The sequence below is a fragment of the Bos javanicus genome, chromosome 24 (assembly GCF_032452875.1).
Source record: "Bos javanicus breed banteng chromosome 24, ARS-OSU_banteng_1.0, whole genome shotgun sequence".
In the NCBI taxonomy this organism is placed as follows: Eukaryota; Metazoa; Chordata; class Mammalia; order Artiodactyla; family Bovidae; genus Bos; species Bos javanicus.
Genome location: NC_083891.1, coordinates 29633 through 36381, shown reverse-complemented (window position 1 = coordinate 36381; position 6749 = coordinate 29633). Strand labels below are relative to the sequence as shown.

Below are 6749 nucleotides of genomic sequence, written 5' to 3'. Positions count from 1 at the left end.
CTCCCAGGAGCCCAGAACTGGAACCCACTCGGTCACAAGGGGCTCCGTGGCAACAGGGGGGCTGGGCTCAGGTCCACTGTCAAGGGTGCAGAGAGGGGGGAGGGGCTGCCAAAAAGACAACAATTGAGTGTGGAGTGCAGGAGAAGGCAGGCTGTGCCCACAGCTCAGGCCCCCTGTCAAACACGACCCTGCAAGGTACTGGGTCACAGTCGAACCAACCAGTATAAACTCCTTCAGAAACCACCACCCCTGGGAATGAGCACGTCTTCTAAGTGGGCTTCTGCCCCCTCTACCCCCCAAACAAGCCTCCAGTGAGGCTACTGAAAGGGCAGCCCTGAACTCAAGGGCGTCCCCAGAACCCACTCAGCTGAGGAGGACTCACCACGCTAGCTGCCCCTCACTCTCACCCTGAGCTCGGTCCTCCCTGTCGGACTCCCTCACTCGAGCTCAGCAACGGCTTGACCAACCTCACTCCAGGCACTTAAAATGAACCCACAGTGGGTACAGGGGTTCATTCAACCTGCTGTGAACTCGCCCTCTTTACTTCGACCCTCGGCTGCCAGACGACTCTGCCCCGTGGGGACTGCATGGTGGAGGTTCAGGGGTGTCCCTGCCTCGAGCCGCGACAGCCAGCGCCTCCCAGACCCCGCCTGAGTCTCCCACCCCTCTCCTGGCTCCACTCCCACCCTCGCGGTTCTCCACTCGCCAGGGCACAGGCCACTTGCTCCTGGCTCAGCCCGGACCTCTGCTGTCATTTGAGGACCTCGGTCCCCAGGGTGCTTGGGGTCCTATATCCACCCATCTCACCAATTACACACTCTGGGAGAGACAGGGTACAGTTTGGGGTCCCACCCGCAGTTCACCCTGAACACGTTCTCTTTTTTTAGCTTTATCTACTGGAGTTCTCTGAGATGTGTTCTTGAAACATCAACTGTTGCTTTCAAAAAGATTGTAAGGTCACTGTGCTCAACTTTACGAATAAAATCTTCATTTTCCACCTTAAAGTGAAACTGGAGGGAAGACTAAAAGCAGTCATTTTTTCAAACTGAAAAAGAAAACCCACATGTGACCATGTCACAGAATACAGGTCACGTAACCCCTCCCTCCTCAGCCTTGGCCTCCACCACCAGCAGCCCGGCATTGCAAGGCCTGCCCTGGGCCGCCAGGGGCAAGGGCAGAGGGGAGACCGGCTCCTCTGTCTCCAGGCCGCGTGGGCCGCCTGCTCCACCTCCTTCCCAAGTTCACGTGGCACTGAAACAGCCCAGGCAAGCTGGGGACTCTGACCAGAAACACAACCATGGGTACCAAGCAAGGACCCCTGGTTCTTGTTTTCCCTGGTATCAAATAAACTTGATCAAGACAATTACTGTGACTGTTACATGTGGCTTCAGATGACAGAAGACCCCCCCAGGGTGTCTCCACTTCCAGTGACAGACGCAAGCATCTTGTAGGTCAGCCTACCAAGAGCTAGAAAAGCTAAATAAGGTTTAAAAGAGGTCCTTAGGCAGCCACAATCCAAGATTTCAAACAAAAGCGAAGCTCAGTGAGGGAGCTGGAGACTGAGAGGGCTGCTCGTTCCCTCGGGGCATCTGAGCAAAGCTGACTCTGTGAAGAAAAGGAAGGGGAAAAGTCAAGCAGAGGGGGCTGGCTAACACAGCTCTGGAGGGTTCCTTGGGCTGTGGAGACAAAAAGTCAAGCGCAGGCCTGACGAGTCAGTCCGGATGTCAGAAAACGTACCCAACACTCTGCCCAAACCGGCTGAGGGCTGACTATCAGTCACCTCGTGGTGCTCAGGAGAGACGGTGGGCTTCAGGACCCGCCGAGAACGTGGGGCCCTGGGAGGCACCCCAGGCTTCCAGACACTGGAGACGCTGGAAAGCTCCTCCCTGGGGTCGGGGGGGAAGGTGGGTGAAGGCTGCTGAGACTGAGCTTAAAAGGACCCCCAAGCCTCAAGTCCCTCAGGCCCTGAGTGAACAGACAGCTCTGTCCCCACTGGAGGTCTGCGTCAGAGGAAACTCTGGAGAAGGCAGCATCACTCAGAACCTCTAGGGTTTTCCAAACATAATGTCCAACATGCAACCAAAGAAGCAAAAGAGGGTGTAACAACAAACAGGACCAAGAGAAAAAGAACTGAACCAGATCCAGAGGTATGAGATATATATCAGCGTATCAGAGGTATGCTAGAGGTATCATGCAAATGTCACCTGTTGAAAAATATACTTGACAAAAGGAAAAATTTCTGAGAATCAAAACCAATCTAGAACTTTACAATAACAGTGACTGAATTTAAGAACTCAGTCTCTGGGCTTAACATCAGATTGGACGTAGCTGAAGAGACGATCAGTGAACTGAAGGACGGATCGGTTACAATATATATATAAGAGGGAAAAGGGATAGAATGTATTGAAGGAGTCTGTTGTTAAACTATGTTGTTAAAAACTATAAATGGGGACCCTCATGGTGGAGAAAAGACAGAAAGGGGAATAAGAAATGCCTCCAGGGGTTGAAACTAAAGAGCCTCTTAGTGAAAGTGAAAGAGGAGAGTGAAAAAGCTGGCATAAAACTCAATATTCAAAAAATGAAGATCATAGCATCCAGCCCCATCACTTCATGGCAAATAAATGGGGAAACAGTGGAAACAGTGACACACTTTATTTTCTTGGGCTCCAAAATTCCTGCAGATGGTGAAATTAAAAGATGCTTGCTCCTCGGAAGGAAACCTATGACAAATCTAGACAGCATATTAAAAAGCAGAGACATTACTCTGCCAACAAAGGTTCATTTAGTCAAAGCTATGGTTTTTCCAGTAGTCATGTATGGATGTGCGAGTTGGCCCATGAAGAAGGCTGAATGCCAAAGAATCAATGCTTCTGAACTGGGGAGTTGGAGAAGACTCTTGAGAGCCCCATGGACTACTAGGAGATCCAATCAGTCAGTCAATCCTAATGCAAATCAGTCCTGAATATTCATTGGAAAGACTGATGCTGAAGCTCCAATACTTTGGCCACCTGATGCAAAGAGCTGACTCATTGGAAAAGAACCTGATGATGGGGAAGACTGAAGGCAGGAGGAGAAGGGGACGACAGAGGATGAGCTGGTTGGATCGCATCACCGACTCGATGGACATGAGCTTGAGCAAGCTCCAGGAGTTGGTGATGGACAGGGAAGCCTGGCGTGCTGCAGCCCATGGGGTTGCAACGGGTCAGACACGGAGTGACTGAACTGACTGACAGGGACAGTGGTAAGAGTTGGTTCAAGAATCAAACCATTGAGTCAAAAATGAAAACCACACATTGGTTTCAGCAGCTCTGCGGGTGCCTAAGGCAAGAAGCAAATGTTCAAGCACTCAGAGGAAAAAGGGTGTGGCTTTTAACGGCACAACAACACTGAGAGCTGACTTTCCAAGAACAAGGAAGTCAGAAGATAATGGACTGGCATCTGTAAAATGCTGAAAAACAAATAACCACCAACCTGGAATTCTACATCCAACAAAAACTCTCTTCGAAAGTGAAAGCAAAATAGAGACTTTGAGGGCAAATGGAAATGAGACAACTCATCACCCACACACATGAACTAAAAAAAAATATTAAGGCAGTGCTTTGGGAAAAAGAAAAGTAGTCTCTGATGGAAATATAAAAAACAAGTAAAGACCAACAATGAGGTAACTGTGAGGGTAAATACTAACTCTACAAAACAATGATGTTAATGCCCAAAATATATCTAACCGTTTAAAGTGTGACAGTGACAAGGAGGAAACAGTCGTGTCAGGGAGGCAGTAAGAGTACTAAGTTAGACTTGAATGTAAAACACACGCTGTGTCTGCAAATGTACACCCAACAACCTAACAGAGGAGCACAGAACTAGAGAAACACTTCATACTTCTAAAAGAAGGCAAGAGCAAAGAACACAGACTAGGTGGGACAAACAGAAATCACACAGCAACATGGTGTCTACACACTGAAATATCAACATTATAAACAGAGCCAATACTCAAACTGATTCCAGTGAAAACTATACACTATTCAGAGGTACATGTTAAGATGGAAGGTCTTTTAGACAGGTGAAAGGAAAAGATACCCAAGCTAACACGGACAGAAAACTGACGTGGCAACATCACTGTCAAATAGTGTCTAAAGAAAGAAGCATTACTAGCAATAAAAAAGAACATCTCATACTGATACAAGTTCAGTCTAGCAAGAAGATGAGGATTCTAAACTTGAATGTACCTAATAACATAACCTCAAAATATCAATACATAAAAACTGACAGAAATAGAAAAGGAGTAACAGCCGAGTTCATAATCCCAGTGGGAGACGTTAAAGACACATCTCTCCTGGAACTGGGCTCCCTGGTACGTAGTCACCTGCAACCATGAAGTACCTGAAATGTGGCTGGCTCTACAATGAGATGCGCTGCAAGCCTGAAACACATGCTGGATTTTAAAGACTTAGCATGAAAAAAAGAACGTGAACTATTGCATTAGGTTTTATCATGTTGATTACACACTGAAATGATAATATTTGGGGTGTGTTAAAATAAAATATATTACAGGTAATTTCACCTACTTCTGCTTTTACTCAACGTGGCTACTGGAATCTGAATTACATGAGTGACAAACCTGATGTAACGGATACACACGGAACACTGCATTCCCACTGATACATATTATTTTCAAGAGCCCAACGAACATGTAACAAAAAGAACATGTACTGGGCTATTAGGAAAGCTCGAATTATTTCAAAAGACTGAAATAATGCAGAGTATACTTAGGGACTGCAATGGGCTGACAGTTTATGGGCCCTCAAACTTCACCCCGCACGTGGTGATGATCCTAGGAGGCAGGCACTCTGGGAGGGGTCAGGCCAGGAAGGAATGGGCTCCCGTGCTGCGAGGACAGGGAGAAGCAGCAGGCAGTCTAGGAACCAGGAAACATGACTCACCAGACGTGGCACCTGCTGATGATCTTGGGACTCCCCAGCCTCCAGTACTACAAGAAACAACTTTCTCTTGTTTATCAGCTAGTCTACGGGATTTACAACAGTAGCCCAAAAAGACAGGGCTCTTGGATAGTGAAAAAGACAGGGCTCTTTGATAGTGAAGGACAGGGAAGCCTGGCGTGCTGCAGTTCATGGGTCACAAAGAGTCGGACACGACTTAACGAATGACCACCACCACCACCACCACCACCACCACCAGTTGATCTGAGTTAAGACTAAAACGGAACTCATGGCTTAGGCTATTTAGTCTGTTTCACACAGGCCAAAATGACTCGTATATTTTAAAGTATTTATCCAAAAGTGCCCCTTGATAGCATTTTACAGCCTGTACATAATAGGATGAATACTTTTAAAATAAATTTAATAGTCTATACTTCTAAAATATAATATTTCAAAATATTTTCCTATAAGAGACTTTGAATATTTTTTCAGTAACTCTCCCTCTTTCCCTCTATGACAGGCACTGAACAATGTTGAGGAAAAATCAGTTTGGTGCTAGGAAGTCACAGGCAGGATACTTACCAACTTTAAAGATTAGTAGCAGAAAAAAAAAAAAAGATTAGTAGTATATACTATATATTCATAGAGAATTACTTGCTGTCATTAATGTTGGAAGAGCAAAACATACCCATTTCCTTATGGTCCTTTCATAAACAATGCTTCTCTAGTTTGTCTTTTAAACACATAAACAGTGTTTCTCTAGTTCTGTGCTCCTCTGTCAGGTCCTTCTGTTATTGTCTGGTGAAGGGGAAACACTGTTATCAGAAAATGAAACTAAAATTATAAGTTAGATATGATGTTATTGTTCTATTTTTGTATGTTTCTGAATCAAGATTAGATAAACAACAGATGGGCTGCCTTCTGTGGCTGAAAATAGAAATAATGGGTTGTTTGTTTTCTACACAAATAATTTTTTTTAATTCTACAAATGGCTCTAAGGTGAACTTGACAGTCTTGGCTAAGCTGCTTCTATTACGGTAACACATTTCTATTATTGAAACACAGGTTCTAGTATCAATATTCCTTGGGACATAGATAATTGGATTAGATGGATGAAAGAGAAAAAAATGAAGGGGGAAACTTTAGGAAAGGAAACATGTTCTTTTGAAAATCAGTGTTTAAAAGACAAAATGATGATTCTAATACAGAATATAAGAACAATTCTTTTTTAAACCTCAGGAATTATGTACTTGCCACAACAGAATAATGAAATTTTTCTTTGTGTATGGCATTCTAGTAAGAGGCTTAACTTTATTTTCTCATTTAATCTTCACAGCCACCTATGAGGTAGATATTACTGTATTTAACATATTATTCCCTATATTTCCATGAGGAAACTGAGACTCAAAGTGTTACAGATGGGACTGTAAACCCCATGTTCTTAATAAATATGTTACATGTGAATGGCTTTCCAGAAATATCAACAAACTTTGAAATGTGTAACTCTTTCATAAAATGCTTTGAGCCTCTTAGAAGCCCCTAAATAAATAGGAAGATGTGGGAAAACAGAAATGAATATTCTCTGTAAAAACAAAAAATAATGCCTTAAGAGACATATAAAATACAAAATAATTATGTGTAATAATAAAATGATAAAGACAGGAGTCAGAGGAACACTAATGGGAGTGATCCAAGTTATTATTTGTATTAGAATACTGTAAGTCAAGAGTACATATCATAATTTCTGGAGTAAGCAATAAAAGAATGCACAACTAACTAGGTAATCAGAGAGAGAAATACAATAATACAAAA

The 6749-nt window shown here is 44.0% G+C and overlaps 1 long non-coding RNA gene across 1 annotated transcript; it reads left to right on the top strand.

Annotated features, from left to right (window-relative positions):
- Positions 1-6: 6 nt before the first annotated feature.
- LOC133237422 (uncharacterized) lies at positions 7-1366 on the top strand. Its single transcript, XR_009733180.1, has 2 exons — positions 7-195; positions 888-1366. It is a non-coding gene; the product is annotated as an uncharacterized LOC133237422 (long non-coding RNA).
- The last annotated feature ends 5383 nt before the right edge of the window (positions 1367-6749 follow it).